We start from the raw sequence: 18,773 nt of genomic DNA, 5'->3' as shown, positions 1-18,773 counted from the left end.
CTGGCCAATTTACTCTTAATTCTCCACCACTTGCATCTGATTCCCTATTTTATCATCCTAGTGTAGTGTATATTTGTGCCACCTATTTCAATCCTCTTGGGAAGGAGACAAGAAATAAATACCTACTTACTTATAAATACATGAGGATGTATACCTTGTAGGTCAAGCAGATCAGGGAAGAGAAGATGTCAAGAGAGACCAAGAAGAGGGCATTGGAGAAAAAGACAGAATAGTAAAGAGATGGGTCACAGAAGCCAAGAGGAGAGAGCATTAGAAAGAGGGAGCAGCTGGCTGGCAGCATGTCACATGTTGCCAAGAGGTTAAATTGGATGAAGACTAAAAAAAGGCCTTGGGATTGAGCGATGAGAAGGTCACCAGGGACCACAAGGAAACTTCATTGCCCTATTGCATCAGACACAAATGGGAGATGAAGAAGTAGAGGCAGGAAGGACAAGCACACAAGTTCAAGAAATTTGTAAGCAGGAAGAAAAAAGAACCGTGGATTAACTGAGGGGAGGAGGCTTTTATTTTCTTGTTTTGTCTTGTAGTTTTTAGGGAGTGGATGCAAACACAGATGGGAAGGTAAGCTTCAACAGGATGCCATCAGGAAGAAGCATGAAGAAAGAGATAAACCCCGAGGTGGAATGAACCCTTTGGCAGTGGAGATATCCGACCATGGAGATGGTGAGAAAGCTCAAATCTAAGTTCTGGGTTTCCCCTGCATTGATAGCTGAGGGACTGACATGTGCGTGGTGATTGGAGGAACTTGAGAAGCGAGTTTCTATCCTTTCCCCTACAGAAATACTGTGGGAGGCATTGCTCCAGAGGCAGACTCCTGGCACTCCTATTCCTGCCCCCCACCCTCACACACACTCAGTGCACGTCCCTAGGGACAGTCCCTTCTCTAGGCCTTATTTTTCCTGCCTGAGGCTCCTGGTGGGAGTGATGCTACCTTGGGAGAGTCTCAGGAGAGAAAGTGGAGCACACAGGTGGGAAGGAAAAAAGGAGGGAGGCAGGGAGAGCATAAACCAGGGCTTGGCTATGCCAGCTCAAGGTTCAGGGATTCCACATTCTAATTCCAGCTTCTCTTAAAGGGCTGGGTTCTCTCTGATTGATGGATAATTCCTGTTCTGCCTATTCTGCAATCATGCTTCCATTTCCATTCCAAAGATGAACTCAAAGAAACTTGTATCCAAAAAAAGGCTTAAAAAGTAGTGGTGACTCGGAAGGGCGAGGCCTGTGGCTGCTGGCAGCATATATGTCATGCCGCCTATTCCTGAGTGCTTACATAATCGCAGTGCAACCGTGACTCACAGCCCAGCAGCCAAGCTGAAACGTGATTAAGTCCTACAACCCTTCTGCCTGGAGCAGGGCAAGGCATGCTGTTTAACCCCTCTGCTGCCACAGCCTGGTAGAGAAGGTAGTGCTCTTGGGTAGACAGCTTCTCCAGATGGATGAGTCCAACGCATTGGGAAAGGACCCCTGACCTGCATAAATATTCTCTGAGACAGCAGCAAAAGGTCTTTCATTCCACAGACACAGATACTCCTGGGAGAGGTGACACATGGAATCCCTGCATTTTAAAGCTGAGAAAACTTTAGACTTACCCAAGTTGAGTCATCCCCTTTAACAGATGAGGTTACCGAGGCCCAGTATCCAGTGAGAGATTAGCGACCACTCAAGGTCACACTGTGAGATAGCAGCAGAGTGGGGACTTGAACCTGGGTCTCCTGGCAGCAAGTCCAATATATGGTAGCCCTGATGACCAGTTGAGAAGATTGCCCCTCTATATTCCAGGTTGCAAGCCAAGTGGTTCCGCACTTCACCGTAGCCTGCGTGCACCTGCTGTCTTCATACAGCCCTAGCAAGAATGACCCCAAAAGAGTTGTTCCTTAATCTCCAAGCTCTACTTAAAAGTCTCACGGCTGGAGTTCTGGGGAGAACAGTATTTGAATTCAGGTCGAATCTCCAGCTCTGGAGTCTATCCACATGGATGTGGTTGTGTCTGACACTTCCTAGCTCAGTGACTTAGGGCATCTATTTGAGTCTCATTCACCTCATCTGTGAAATGGGGATAAAAACAGTAGTGTTGTTGTGAAATCATTGAAATAATTTGTGAGAGGTGCCTGTCACAGTGCCTGGCATGCAGTAAGTGCTCACAAGTAGTAACTGCTACTCCAGTGTTAGAAGCACGGCTGCCTTCACGAAGGACAGGGAGTTCCTGCTGGAAGCACTCAGAGAATGTTGCCTTCAGGTTGACCCCCAACAGTCACAGGCCTCATGATAATCTCAGTGCAAGAGCTTCTCTATAAAGACCTCAAAGCTCCATCAGCCAGCTAGACACTGTGCGATTTGAATCCTGTCCAGGCCCTGGCCCTGCGGTTGCTGACATCCAGATGAAAAGATCTGGATTGCCACATCCTACCTAGTGTTATCTCTGGTAGTGGCAGCAAAGGATTGTCTGATGGGGAACGGTTCCACAAAAGGTTAAAATGCCATCCTCTTCCCCAAAAACGTCTGTCCTGGTTTCACTTAATAACCAAATGATTCTGTCATCCAAGAGTTCATCTAGATAAATGATTGCAAACAAATACTTTATTTTTATAATTGTCCTATTCAAACATGTTTAAAGCCTGTATTCTAGGGGAAGGGAACCTATAAATATTAACAGTAGTGAGATAAGCACTGGACTGGGGACAGCAGGAAGAGAGGAAGGGAGGGTGAGGAGGTGGCTTGAAAATAGAGAAGAAAGCAAAAGCCTGCACACTGAATGGCGAGACCCCCTCACCCTTCCCCTGCTTATTTCCAAGAATGCTGGCAATCAGGTTCATATCCTCCAGGAAAGGACTAGAGGATCTTAATCTGGAAAAATGAATCCCACTGGAAGAAAGCCCTACAGATCCTACAGATACTGACATTTGGAAGTGTCTCAGTGCAAAAATCCTATCATTGCACAATTGTACTGTAGCAGTTGACCTCAACCCTATCAGACTCAACACCTTCTTTGTTGTTGTTGTTTTTTAACAGCTATATTGAGGTATAGTTGATATTCAGTAAAGTACTCATGATCAAGATGTGCAATTTGGAAATTTTTGACATATGCATGCACTCATGAAATGATCACCAAAATCAAGATTAAAAAACACAACCATTCCCCAGAAGTTGCCTTGTGCCATTCATTGCCATTTTCTGTCCCAGTCTCCATTCCCAGGCAATCACTGATCTTCTTTTGGTCACTATAGGGTTAGTTTACATTTTCAAGAATTTTATAAAAATTGAATTATACGGCATGTCTTTTTTCTTTTTTTTTTTTTTTTTTGAGATGGAGTCTCTCTCTGTCACCCAGGCTGCAGTATAGTGGCATAATCTCTGCTCCCCTGCAGCCCTTGCCTCCCACATTCAAGCAATTCTGCTGACTCAGCCTTCCAAGTAACCGGGATTACAGGCACCCACCACCACACCTGGCTAATTTTTGTATTTTTAGAAGAGACGGAGTTTTGCCCTGTTGGCTAGGCTGGTCTTGAACTCCTGACCTCAAGCAATCCACCTGCCTCAGCCTCCCAAAGTGCCGGTATTACAGGCATGAGCCACCACACCCAGCCAATATGTCCTCTTTTTGTCTGGTTTCTTTCACTCAATATAATTATATTTTGAGATCTGACCATGTTGCAGGTACCTTCAACTTTCTTTTTAAAGCAAAAATATTGAAATATCTCTTTTACTATGTGAAATTAAATTCATAGTTAAAATAATCAACCTACACATTATTTTCTTTAAATTATAATGTCCTTATGAAGGAGAAAAAAAAAGAAAAGTAGTTCATGGCCCAAGATGGTTTACTAAGTAGGCACATGGGCAGCATACCTGGGAGACATAATGAAACAGTTAGATGCTTTCATCTTTTACAATAAATACATCCAACCTTAAAAAAAGTTAGACCATATTCAACTGAATATTGTTGATACCATTTTTCATTTTATTTTGTCATGTTTCTTATATTTGCCATCTTGAAATAAGGTCTAAGTTAGTGCATGGGAACCCCTCTGGGTAAGAGGGACAACTGAACACCTAATTTTTGCAATTGCAAAAATTATCTGCGTATTTGATCATGAGCAGTGCTGTTGCCATTGACATGTTTTTCTAAATGGTGACAACCCTTGGTTAAGTTCTAAACAAAACAAAGTCCAATCTCCTCTCAATTTACATAGCAGCTGCATTAAAAAAAAAATCACAGGGTATGTTAAATCCATGTGAAAAAAATATTCGTATTTATATATAAAGCAGAGCTGATATCAAGAATCAAATCATTATAAAGAGCTTTTCACCTACATAACTGTGCAAAAGGACATAGAATAGGACAGAGACAGGTTTGCCAGATTTGGCCCATAAACATACAATATTTGAGACATACTAATACAAAAAATTTATTTGTTGTTTATCCAAAATTCAATTTTAACCGAGTGTCCTTTATTTTAGGTGGTAGCCCTAGATACAGGACAATCTGTGTTGTGTGGAACTGTCCTGCAATCCAAGTAGCATTCTCGGCCCCCACATATTAAATGTTAGTAGGCCCCCCAATAACTGCGATAACTAAAAATGCTCACAACTTTCCAAACTGCCCAGGAGCTGCCCCTACTGAGAACCACGGTCCTACAAAAGAGATCACCAGAAGCAAGCCCTACCCCTGCCCATGGAGCCCCTATCAGCTTCTTAGTGATTGACTCAAATATTAATGAATGGTTAAGGATCCACAGACATTTGAAAAAAACCCCTAAGGTGAAAAACAAAGGCCAGAAAAGAGAAAAGGGACTTGAAGAAAAGAACAAGAAGAAAAACAACTTTAGGGGAAAAACTGTATGTATTCTTTGGAGAGATAATAGCAGGAAGAGGATGCTATAGAAGGAGGAGGAGGAGAAACAGGAAACCTATAAGAGAAGTTGGAAATTAAATATGATAGCCACCGTCAAAAAAAAAGTCAGTAGGAAGGGTGGAAGGTAAATTCAAGGGAGTCTCCCCAAAAACAAAACAAAATAACTGGGTGGTAAATAATAGGGAAAGAAAATGAGCCAGAAAATTAGAGGATCAATTCAGGGAGTCCAATATTCAATTAACAAGAATTCTAGAAAGAGCAAACAAAAACTTGAGAGAGAAGAAATTTATCAAACAAATAATAGTAAAAAAAATGCTTCAAACAAAAAGATTAAAAGGGCCTATCAGGTACCAGAAAAATAATATAACTTATGTCATGATCATATTTCAGAACACCAGGGAGGAATAGAAGTTTCTAAAGGGAAAAAAACATTACATCCAAAAACTAAGAATAAGAATGGCCACTTCTTAACTGTAATAGAAAAAGCTAGAAAACATAAAGCACTGCTTTCCAGGTTCTAAGAGGAAAAATTTATTTTCAGTCTAAAATTCTATACCCTGCCAAATTATCGATCAGGCATGAGGTCAAAGAAAAATATAGGCTTGAAAGATCTCAGAAAACTTTTCTTCCATGCACTCTCTCTCAGGAATAGTTATTTAAGAACATGTTCCATGAAAATGAGAGGGTCAATGAATCAAAAAAGAGAAAGACTTAGGATTCAGGAAATTAAATCAAACTCAAGTAAGAGTCAAAAGGGATTTCCATGTTGATGAAGGGAAGGCCCAGAGCCATGCTGCACAGCTGTTCCCAAGAGCAACAAGTCAGCCTGAAGCGAGAGGATGGAGTCAGGAACGTTATCTGGTAAGTTATTTAATAATGGGAATAATCATGTTCAGATACTACCCAAAGGAACCAAATAATTTAAGCAAATGGGTGGAAAGGCAATGATTAACCCTAGGAATATCCAAAAATTTATAAAAATAAAACATTATAATATACTCCTTTGCTCTGCAATAAACAATATTTACATAGTCATAATAACATAACATTTAATAATATAATATAAAATAATAAAATAATATATACAAAATACAAATCTGAAATCAGATTTACTCAAAGCAACAATATAGTATAGCTATATTGACAGAAAGCGGGGCAGAAAATGGGGGTGAGGAACAGAAAGAAAGTTATATCTCTTGTAGTTCATGAGAAAGCCAAAAGATAAAGTTTAAAATTGATGCCTCAAACCAATGGTATGCATATATCATATAGAATAAAAATAGAGATAAACAGCAGAGAAAAAAACTTAAATTGAGTTAAGGAGTGGATGAGGCAGGAGACTGCTGTTTTTTCATAGGAGACTTCTGTCATTAACTTTTAAAGCTATGTGTGTACTGCTTAGATAAAAGGAAAAATTAATTTCAAGAAATTAATGGCTGTGGTGGAAGTAGTCTGGAAACGTTCCAGCAGGAAGAGCTGCTACATTCTGTCACTGAATTTAATAATTGAGCTACTCTTGACCCTGGGATGAGGCCAAGTAGACCCTGGGATGAGGCCAACTAGACCGGCTCCTTTGAAAAGGGAAACCAATGATTCCTGATTAGAGAAAGCTCAGAGGAGAGGAGGTTTGGGAAGGACCCTGCTGTGCACACCTGCTACGGCCATAATCTCTCTCTCTTATTCAGTGTTTTGCCAAGTCACCAGGAGCAGGAAGCTGCTTTTTTTGTTATATAGAGCAACAAAGGGGATGAGTGGTTTGATAATGAGGACTGATAACTGTCTAATACAGAGAAAGCCTGGGCCTCCCAAGAGCTTTAAATTACAACTTTGACGGCACTGATCGGGGTTCTTGAAGTTGCAACTGGGACATACAGAAGCCACAGAAGATGCAGTCTGAATGTTTTCTCAAACATAAAGACAGACCTGGAGTCAGATTAAACAAAGATTTCCAACTACTGAAGCAGATCGGTGGCGGCGGGGGGAGGGAAAATAAAATAAAATAAATAAATAAATAAAAACTAAGAGATGTTTCTATCTCTTTAAATCTTATTCTAAATTGCAGGCTGCCTTGTATGTAAGGTGGAGATTAGAAATCTTTTCATTGCTGTTCAGTTTTAATGGAGAGTTTTATTTTGGTCAGAAAAAAACACAGTGGGTTATACAGGATGTGATAGTTTATTACTCAGTTAACCATACTTGGGAAAAACCTGTCTGCTTGGATCATAAGTCCAAAAGCCAGCCTTTGCTATTCACACAAGTGGCAGCTTTACCTGGGCTACAGGCCTGGTGCCTGGGAGGAGCAATCACTTTACAGTGGCATTGCCTAACCTAGGACTTGGTGAGAAACAGCGTGTCCCCTCTGAGCCTGTGTATATTTTCAAACTAGGCTGTCTCAAGCCAGATCTATTTGTTCATAACAAATTCTGATTGAGGCAATGTTGACTTGATTCTGCACACCAAAATTTACTGCATCTCAGATCTGTTTCAACAACTATTCCATTAAGATCCTTTGAACATCACACCTAATGTCCATCCAGTTAGGTAGTGTGGGGGTTGGGGTGTGAAGGGGTTGAGGCCTGGCCTTCTTACCCGAGCTCTGCACAACTCTGAAAGTCACATCTAGCTTCATTACTCTCTATAGGATTCATTGAGGGCTTTGTAACAACATCAGAGCCAAGTTCTCCCTCTGCCCAATCCTGCTTTCCTCCTGTTTCCTGATTTGAGGAATACTCCCTAATTCATGTGTGCATACTAATCTCTAAACAAACAAACAAACAAAAACGGAAAACCCTTTGAACATTTAGTAAGTGCAATGAAGATCTACAAACCAGAGATTAAGGTTGTCATTTCCAAAGAGGTTTTTTTTTACCGGACTTTGGCTGGTTTTTCATAACCTTTTTTAACCAGATGCTAAATATCCCCCCTCAAAATGAATTTGATTTGGGGAAAAAAAAAAAGATAAAAAGATGGGCACAGGACATAAATACAATGTGCAATTGTACCCTCAGTAGAATGAACAGACCTGAACTCTCAGACTTATCTTACGTGACTTTTTGTGTCTCCATAGATCTGAAACCACTATCTTAAACTGCAGAGCTCTTGGCTCCCCCAGATAACCTGTGGCAAAAAATCTCCCCTCATTACTGATGAAGTTTGAGGTTCTTCTGGACTCTAACTACAGTGGCCTGACCATTAGTCAAGAAATAGTCAGGACCTCTTGTGCTCCCTGGGGGGAATCATGGTGGAGGAGGTTTTTAGCAGCATGGCTGTCTACACCAGCAATTCTTACAGCAGGTCATGGTGGAGTTCACAGGTGTGCACATGTGAGAAAGAAAAGGCCTGCCTCACTCCCTCTGTTATCTGCCTTCCAACTTCCTCTAGGAATAACATGCTAACAACACAACTTCCTCCACTGGGGGGACCAGATACTACTCAATTACTGCTGAGACTAGCACCTTGTATTAAGTGATTAACATGTGCTAGGCCCGTTTCTTTTCTTATTCAATTCCCATAACAATCTCCAGAGAACATAGGTACCATTTTCCAGATGAGGAAGCAGAGGGTTTTAGAGGTTAATATGCCAAAGACCACGTGGAGGTGGTATTCAAACTTACACAATCTAAGCAGGCATCCTGTTTCGATTTATTTACTTATTTATTTATTTATTTATTTATCTATTTATTGAGACAGAGTCTCACTCTATCACCCAGGCTGGAGTGCCATGGCACAATCTTGGCTCACTGCAAGCTCTGCCTCCTGGGTTCATGCCACTCCTGTACTCCCAAGTAGCTGGGAGTACAGGTGCCCGCCACCATGCCTGGCTAATTTTTTGTATTTTTAGTAGAGACGGGGTTTCACCGTGTTAGCCAGGATGGTCTCAATCTCCTGACCTCGTGATCCTTCGGCCTCGGCCTCCCAAAGTGCTGGGATTACAGGCGTGAGCCACCGCGCCAGCCTTCTATTTGTTTTTTAGTAAATAAATTCGAGTTGGGTTTTTGTCACAACCAAAAGAGTGTCATTCAATACAGAAAATTAATGTGATGGGAAAACGTGAAACCACAAAGCCAAAAGAAGAATAGCTAGCTGGGTCTCAGAAGCTTCCGTAGCTTCCGGGTCACACGCTCAGGGCTCCATGCCTTGTTTCTATTTCTCTGCATGTGTTGGTTTCTGGCACTGAGTGGCTGGTGGTATGTTGGACGAAGATGAATGTTTCTGTATTTCTGAGACTACAGGTGATTTTTAATTTATTTTAATAATTTTGCTATCACTCTTTTTTGTTTTTTGTTTCCTACAATAAATATATTTATTTTTGTTTATTGATTTATTTTTTTGAGACGGAGTCTCACTCTGTCGCCCAGGCTGGAGTGCAGTGGCATGATCTCGGCTCACTGCAACCTCTGCCTCCCGGGATCACACCATTCTCCTGCCTCAGCCTTCAGGGAACTACAGGCACCCACCACCATGCCTGGCTAATTTTTTTTTTTTTTTTTTTTTTGGTAGAGACAGGGTTTCACCATGTTAGCCAGGATGTACGATAAATATATTTCTTATGTGATTTTTTTAAAAGGCATGAAGAACACAAATAAAATCAAAACAAACTCAGAGTGCTCATTGTTCATCACTTAACTGCTAACAATCCCAGAAAATACATTGGGTAGACTCCTAGATGCAAGAAAAGTGGACTAAATGTGGCTGGATGATATGCTGAAATGTCCATCTTTTTTTCTCTCTCTCTCATTTTCTTTTTCCCTTTTTCTTTCACCCCACTTTAAGAAGTAGTCTGCTCCATCTCAGAGGAGGTATGTCATGGGGTAGTATATAAAAATAGTATGCAAAATACTTTCCTTCCTGGATTTTAATCCCAAAAGCCTAAACAATAGAGAAGAATTGAGGATGAAGGTAGAATATGTGGAAAAGGCATGAACAGAAAAGGATTTCCTCAAAACTCAAAAAAAGACTGGCCAGAGAGAGGAGTAGGAGGCAGTAGTCACCAAAAATTAAGCTTTGTCTTTATTATTTTTCTTTACTTTTTTCTTCTTCTCACCACTTTTTTTTTTTTTTTTTTGCTAGCTCCACACTAAATAATTATGTAAAACTTTTTAAAGCACATTTCTAGTAATTCATACATTGAAGAATGTAAAATTATACATGGAAAGCATTAACATAAGGAAATATTTTAGCATCAACTGCAGAAGCACCTGAACAGGCACCGCCACCAAAAAGATTTAGGAAGCTCTGCAGAGAGGAAAAAAGCTATTCAATCAAGGATCTGGGGTTATTTCTACTTTGAAATTACTCATTATTAGAAATAACTACAGATTTCTAGAGACAGAGATAAAGAAGTAAAGTCCTACAAGGATACATTTGTTACTCTGCTTTCTTTTTTTTTTCTTCTTTTTTTTTTTTTTTTTTTTTTTGAGACAGAGCCTCGCTCTGTCGCCCAGGCTGGAGTGCAGTGGCCGGATCTCAGCTCACCGCAAGCTCCGCCTCCCGGGTTTACGCCATTCTCCTGCCTCAGCCTCCTGAGCAGCTGGGACTAAAGGTGCCCGCCACCTCGCCCGGCTAGTTTTTTGTATTTTTTAGTAGAGACGGGGTTTCACCGTGTTAGCCAGGATGGTCTCGATCTCCTGACCTCGTGATCCGCCCGTCTCGGCCTCCCAAAGTGCTGGGATTACAGGCTTGAGCCACCACACCCGGCCCTACTCTGCTTTATTAAGAATTTATGGGAGCTGGGCGTGGTGGCTCACACCTGTAATCCCAGCACTTTGGGAGGCCGAGGCGGGTGGATCACGAGGTCAGGAGTTTGAGACCAGCGTGACCAACATGGTGAAACCCCATCTCTACTAAAAATACAAAAATTAGCCGGGCCTGGCGGCGGGCGCTTGTAATCCCAGCTACTCGGGAGGCTGAGGCAGGAGAATTGCTTGAATCCGGGAGGTGGAGCTGCAGTGAGCCGAGATTGGGCCACTGCACTCCAGCCAAAGCAACAGAGCGAGACTCTGTCTCAAAAAACAAACAGACAAACAAACAAAAGAACTTATGGGAATTACACATTAATGTTTTTGGTTTTGGTTTTGGTTTTCCCCTGCATAAATGCCTCTGTTTTGGTTTCTGCTTCTCAGCTTCTGAATGTCACCCACCAAGAAGCTGCGAGCTGGATGCTCCACAGATACGATATACAGAGCCTTCCCTGATGGCCCTTTTCCTTCCATCTGGAGATCAGCCTAGGTCCACAGGTAAATCACATCCTCCTACCTGATAATGACCAACTGCTAAAACCCAGGAAAGAGTACAAGGCTTGGAATTGGGGAAAGGGAAAAGGCAGCATTTTATCAGCTGATTCAATTTTTTGGTTGTTTTAAAGGTTTTTTAAAAATAAACTTATTTTGGAATAATTTTACATAAGTTACAGAAAAGTTGCAAAGATAATACAGAGAATTATCATACACCCCTCACCTAGTTTCCCCCTAATGTTAACATCTTATATTACATGGTACATTTGCTTTAAAAAAAAAAAAAAAGAGGTACATTATGATTAGCCTTTATTCAGATTTCACCAGTTTTTCCACTAGCATTCTTTTCTGTTTCAATTCAGGATATCACATTGCATTTTGTGATTTATAATTTTTAAGTTTAAGCTCTATTTTTACAAAAGTTAACATGTCCACAATTGAAAAAGGAAATGATTATACATGACTTATGAACAGCAGTCTTCTGCCCAAACCCTCCTTACTTCTAATTTTCTCCTTCCAACAGCAAACAATTTCAGCTTTCTCACTTCTTTCACCCTCTCTCCCTCAGTCCAGCCACACTGGTCTCTGAAACATTCCTCAAATGTGCCAAGTCTATTTACATTTAAGGCCAAATCTTTGCTCAGATTTTCCTCTTTGTCATGTCTTCTTCCCAATAAAGTCTACCCAGACAGACCACTCTATTTAAAATTGTGGAGACTTCTGGTTCTAAAATGGCAGAACCAGAAACAAGTGTAGAAACAAGCTGGTGTAGAAACAAGCTGGCTTCACTCACCCCCAGAGAAAACCAAGATCAAATATACAGTGCTGAGATTATCACTAGCAATATATTATGACTCAAATATGAAGATGAGAAAGTTCTCCTGGCCTCAGAGAAGTTAAAAAAACTCCAAGCAGATGGTAAGAGACTTGGACTTCCATATCTGTGACACCCCTTTCCCCAATCTGCCTAGCACAAAATGCATGGAAAATTTCCCGTGATGCATGGTTTCTATACTGGAAAAAGTGAGTTGGGGTGGACAACCAGCTTGCCTACCCTCTTGGTTCCCTGTCAGGAGACCTGTCCCTGCCTCAAACCACAGGATGCATGGGGAGTGCTTGAAAGGAGAAATCGCCCTAAGGAAACTGAGGAGGCAGGACTGCCATCTCCAGCTGTGAAAACTGCTCTCAGCCAAAGAAGACACCAAATTAGAGTGGCTGTTCAGCAGCACCATACTGTAGGTTTATTCCACATGTCCTTGGGCATAAACTCTTAACCAGCCTTTCCATACTACGAGGATATCCCCCTTGAGACCTGCCCCATTCAGTACTGGTGGCACTCTGGTTGTTTACTAGAACCAAGGCAAATCCAGGCTTAAGACACCATTTAGTGCCAAAAAGGAGGCAGCAACCTAGCAGTGGAAACAGAAGAGAGAAAATCAACTGATAAATTACAAAGAATCTCTAAGCAAACATATCCAATAAAAAGCAAAACAAGCCAAAGAAGACTGGAATAAATAACTAATCCTTCAATGCAAAAACATAGACATACATCCACAAGAAACGGCAGCCAGCAGAGTGCTATGACTGCCCCAAATGGACAAAGCAAGGAACGAGTAACTGACCCCAACAAGATGGTGATATATAAACTCTCTGATCAAGAATTCAAAATGGCAGTTTTAAGGAAACTCAGTAATCTCCAAGATAACACAGAAAAGCAATTCCAAAATTTATCAGAGAAATTTAACAAAGATATTGAAGTAGTTTTTTAAAACACAAATCTTGAGGCTGGGTGCAGTGGCTCACACCTGGAATCCCAGCGCTTTGGGAAGCTGAGGCAGAAGGATCACTTGAGGCCAGGAGTTTGAAACCAACCTGGTCAACATGGTGAAACCCCATCTCTACTAAAAATACAAAAATTAGCTGGGCATGGTGACACACACCTGTAATCCCAGTTATTTAGTAGGCTGAGACATGAGAATCGCTTAAACCCAGGAGGTGGAGACTGCAGTGAGCCAAGATTGCACCACTGCACTACAGCCTGTGAACAGAGTGAAAGCCTGTCTCAAAATTTAAAAATAAAATAAAATAAAGTATAAAAAACCACAAATCTTGAAACTGAGAAATACATTTACTGAACTGAAAAATGCATTAGAGGCTCTCAACAGCAGAATGGATTAAGCAAAAGTAAGAATCAGTGAGCTCAAAGACAGGTTATTTGAAAACACACAAAGGAGAAACAAGGAGGAAAAAAAGAATGAAAAGGAATACAGGTCACCTATAAAATACAGAAAATTACCTCAAAAAACCAAATCTAAGGAGTATTGGTGTTCAAGAGGGAATTGAGCAAGAGCAAGGACTAGAAAACTTACTCAAACAAATAATAATAGAAAACTTTCCAAAACTTGAGAAAAAGATAAATATCCAGATACAGGAAGATCAGAGAACACCAAACAGATGTGACCCAAATAAACGACCTCAAGACATAATAATCAAACTCTCAAAGGTCAAGGACAAAGAGAGATCCCTAAAAGCAGCAAGAGGAAAGAATCAAATAACATATACAGGAGCTCCAATTCTTACGGCAACAGACTTCTCAACAGAAACCATACAGGCCATCAGGGAGTGAGATGACATTTTCAAAGTGCTGAAAGAAACAACAACTGCTTACCAAGAATACTTGTAACCTGCAAAGCTATCCTTCCAATATTAAGGAGAAATAAAGGACACACACACACACACAAAAAGAAAACTGCAGGCCAATATCCCTGATGAACACAGATGCAAAAATCCTTAACAAAATACTAGCAAACCAAATTCAACAACATATTTAAAAAGATTCACCATGATCAAGTGGGATTCTTCCCAGGATGCAAGAATAGTTCAACATATGCAAATCAGTAATGTGATACATCACATTAACAGAACCAAGAACAAAAACTGTATGATCATTTCAATAGATGTTGAAAAAGTATTCAACAAAATTCAACATACTTTTTTTTGTTTGTTTGTTTGTTTTGTTTTGTTTTTTTGAGACGAAGTCTCACTGTGTCACCCAGGCCAGAGTGCAGTGGCCGGATCTCAACTCACTGCAAGCTCCGCCTCCCGGGTTCACGCCATTCTCCTGCCTCAGCCTCCTGAGCAGCTGGGACTACAGGCGCCGCCATCACGCCCGGCTAATTTTTTTGTATTTTTTTAGTAGAGTCGGGGTTTCACCGTGTTAGCCAGGATGGTCTCGATCTCCTGACCTCGTGATCCGCCCGTCTCGGCCTCCCAAAGTGCTGGGATTACAGGCTTGAGCCACCGCGCCCGGCCAATTCAACATACTTTTATGATAAAAACCCTCAACAAATTGGATATAGAAGAAACATACTGCAAAACAACAAAGGCCACATATGACAAACCCACAACTAACAGCAAACTGAACAGGGAAACATCGAAAACCTTTCCTCTAAGGTCTGGAACAAGACAAGAACTCCCACTTTCAACATTTTTTTTTGACATAATACTAGAAGTCCTGGCCAGAGAACTTAGAGGAATTAGGCAAAAGAAAGAAAAAAAAGACATTCCAAATGGAAAGGGAAAAGTCAAACTAGCCTTATTCACAGACAACATGATGTTAGAAAAACCGTTAGAACTAAAAACAGATTCAGTAAAGTTACAGGACATAAAATCAACATACAAAAATCAGTAGAGTTTCCATGTGCCACTGTGAGCTATCTGAAAAAGAAATCAAAAAAGCCATCCCATTTACAATAGCTACAAGAAAAACCTAGCAGTAAGTTTAACCAAGAATATGAAAGATCTCTAAAATTATAAAACATTAATGAAAAAATCGAGGGGGACACTAAGAAATGGGAAGATTTCTCATGTTCATGAATTGGGAGAATTAATATTGTTAAAACGTTCATGCTACCCAAAGGAATCCACAGATTTAGTGCAAGTTCTACCAAAGACCAATGACATTCTTCAGAGAAATTTAAAAAAATATACTAAAATTTGTATGAAACCACAAAATACTTCAAATAGCTAAAACAATCTTGAACAAAAAGAACAAACCTGAAGCCATCACACTACCTGACTTTAAAATATACTGCAAAGCAATGGTACTGGCATAAAACAGATGCATAGACTAATAGAACAGAATAGAGAACTCAAATATAAATCCCCACATTTGCAACCAACTCATTTTCAACAAAGGTGCCAAGAACATACAATGGGGAGAGGAAAGTGTCATCAGTAAATGGTGCTTGATAAACTAGGATAACCAAATGCAGAAGAATGAAACTAGACCTTTATTTCTTACCACATACAAATAAATTCAAAATAGATTAAAAATTTAAATCTAATACCTGAAAGTGTGAAACTACTAGAAGAAAACATTGAGGAAATCCTCAAGGACATTTTTCTGAGCAAAGATTTTTTTTGCTTTCTGAGCAAAGACCCCAAAAGCACAGGCAAGCAAAGCAAAAATAGACAAATTTGTTACATCAAGCTAAAAAGCTTCTGCACAGAAAAGGAAACCATCAATAAAGTGAGGAGAAAATCTATCTGATGGGAGAAAATATTTGCAAACTATCCATCTGATATGGGATTAATATTCAGAATATATAAGGAGCTCAAACAACTCAATAGAAAAAAGAAGCCAATTTTTAAATGGGCAAAATATATGAACAGACATTTCTCAAAAAAAGATATACAAAGAGACAACAGGAATATCAAAAGAAGTTCAATATCACTATAAACAGAGAAATGCAAATCAAAACTACAGTGAGATTATCTCATCCCAATTAAAATGGCTCTTATCAGAAAGACAGGGAATAATGGATGCTAGTGAGGTTGTGGAGAATGGAGAGCCCTGGTACACTATTGGTGGGAAAGTAAATTAGTACAACCACTATAGAGAACTGTATGGAGGTTCCTCCAAAAACTAAAAATGAACTACCATATGATCCACAAATACCATTGGGTATATATCCAAAAGAAAGGAAATCAATATATTGAAGACATAGCTGCACTCCCATTTACTGCAGCACTATTCACAATTGCCAAAATATGAAATCAGCCTAAGTACCCATCAATGGATAAACAGGTAAAGGAAATGTGGTATACATACACGATGGAGTATATTATTCTGCCATAAAATAGATGAAATATTGTCGTTTGTACCAATGAATGGAATTGGAGGTCCTTATGTTGAAGGAAATAAGCCAGGCACTGAAAGACAAACATCATATGTTCTCACTCATATGTGGGAACTGAAAAAGTGGATCTAATGAAGACAGAATAGATTGGTTGTTACCAGCGGCCAGGAAGGCTAGGGGGTGAGAGGGATAAAAAGAGGTTGATTAATGGGTAAAAATATGCGGTTTGATAGAAGAAATAAGCCCCAGTGTTTGATAAATTAGTAGAGTGGCTATAGTGTACAATAATCTATGGTCTATTTCAAAATAGCGATAAGATAATACTGTTTCTAGCAAAAACATTGTTTTATTTATTTATTTATTTATTTATTATTTTTTTTTGAGACGGAGTCTCACTCTGTCACCCAGACTGGAGTGCAGTGGCCGGATCTCAGCTCACTGCAAGCTCCGCCTCCCAGGTTTATGCCATTCTCCTGCCTCAGCCTCCGGAGTAGCTGAGACTACAGGCGCCCGCCACCTCGCCCGGCTAGTTTTTTGTATTTTTTAGTAGAGACGGGGTTTCACCATGTTAGCCAGGATGGTCTCGATCTCCTGACCTTGTGATCCGCCCATCTCGGCCTCCCAAAGTGCTGGGATTACAGGCTTGAGCCACCGCGCCCGGCCACAAACATTGTTAAAATGTTCATACTAACCAAAGTGATCAGAAAGAAAAGCATGAAGAACAGATATTTAAGGTGATGGATATCCCAATTACACTGATTTGGTCTTTAGAAGTTATATGAATGTGATAAACTATTGCATGTACACAGAAAATATGTAGATATATTTTGTGTCAATAAAAATAATAAGGCTCAGCACAGTGGCTCACATCTGTAATTCCAACACTTTAGGAGGCTAAGGTGAGAGGATTGCTTGAGGCCAGGGGTTCAAGATCAGCTTAGGCAACATAGTGAGACTGCATTGCTACAAAAAAAATAAACAGCCAGGCATGGGGGTGCACACCTACTGTAGTCCTAGCTACTTGGGGGGCTGATGCAGGAAGATCACTTGAGTCCAGGAGGTTGAGGCTTCAGTAAGCTATGATCGCTCCACTGCACTCCAGCCTGGGTGACAGAGGAAGACTTTGTCTCAATATAATAATAATAATTAATTAAAATTAAAAATAGCCTGGGCACAATGGTTCACGCCTGTAATCCCAGCACTATGGGAGGCCGAGGTGGCCAGATTGTCTGAGGTCAGGAGTTCAAGACCAACCTGGTGAATATGGTGAAACCCCAGCTCCACTAAAAAATACAAAAATTAGTTGGACGTGGTGGCAGGCGCCTGTAGTCCTAGCTACTCGGTAGGCTGAGGCAGGAGAATCACTTGAACCCAGGAGGCAGAGTTTGCAGTGAGCCAAGATCATACCACTGCTCTCCAGCCTGGATGACAGAGTAAGACTCCATCGCAAGATAAAAATAAAAATAAAATTATAGACCAGTTGCAATGGCTCATGCCTATAATCCCAGCACTTTGGGAGGCCCAGCTGGGCAGATCACCTGAGGTCAGGAGTTCGAGACCAGCCTGGCCAACATAGCAAAACCCTGTCTCTGCTAAAACTACAAAAATTAGCCAGGGATGGTGGCAGGCACCTGTGGTCCCAGCTACTCAGGAGGTTGAGGTGGGAGGATCATTTGAGCCCAGGAGGCAGAGGTTGCAGTGAGCCGAGATCACGCCACTGCACTCCAGCCTGGGCAACAGAGTGAGACTATGTCTCAAAAAATTAAAATAAAATAAGATAAAATTATAATATACCTCACCCATGCACTCCCAATGTCCCTTACTCTAACTCTTTGTTCTTTTTTTCCACATAATGCCATATACTTTATTTATTTATTTATTTACTTATTTATTATGTATATTGTTTATTATTTATCTTTCCCTACTGGAAGGTAAACACCTAGGATAGTGCCGGGCCAGAAAATAGTCTTTAAATAAATATTTGTTGAATAAATGAATGAATGAACATTGAGAGAGAAGTAAGCAGACAGGAAGATGTAAGTTCTTTTCTCCTCCACCTCTGCAGCATCCCTCTAATTTCCATACTGACAGAGCCTAACATGGAGACAGCCAGCAAGGAAGAAATGTGGTTTGCAGAGTTCCAGCCCCAGTATCATAGAGCAGAGTGTAAAAAGGTGAGCTGATGGCTGAGAAACAGTGTAATAACCGAAACACACACACTCAGTTTTCCTGCACTAATCTTCCCAATGTAGTTATATTTCCATTTTTGTTTAAATTTATATTATTCTTTACATTATTTTTAATATAGAGTATTATTTGCAGCTGAGTCATGTGGTGTACAATGATTACATTTCCTTTCTTGTACAACTTTCTGTTTTCCCAGGATTTAATAATTGCCTATCTTTCTTCATCTCAATTTCATTCCCCAAATTCTCACATAAAACTCTTCTCAGCCGGGTGCGGTGGCTCAAGCCTGTAATCCCAGCACTTTGGGAGGCCGAGACGGGCAGATCACGAGGTCAGGATATC

At 40.5% G+C, this 18,773-nt stretch overlaps 1 long non-coding RNA gene across 1 annotated transcript; it reads left to right on the top strand.

The window, feature by feature from the left end:
* Positions 1-278: 278 nt before the first annotated feature.
* On the top strand, positions 279-18,484 carry LOC140713436 (uncharacterized). The gene is made up of 3 exons (XR_012095513.1): positions 279-684; positions 10,993-11,106; positions 18,310-18,484. It is a non-coding gene; the product is annotated as an uncharacterized lncRNA (long non-coding RNA).
* Positions 18,485-18,773: the final 289 nt, after the last annotated feature.

Source organism: Chlorocebus sabaeus, chromosome 14 (assembly GCF_047675955.1).
Source record: "Chlorocebus sabaeus isolate Y175 chromosome 14, mChlSab1.0.hap1, whole genome shotgun sequence".
In the NCBI taxonomy this organism is placed as follows: Eukaryota; Metazoa; Chordata; class Mammalia; order Primates; family Cercopithecidae; genus Chlorocebus; species Chlorocebus sabaeus.
This window is presented reverse-complemented; position numbering and strand designations above follow the sequence as displayed.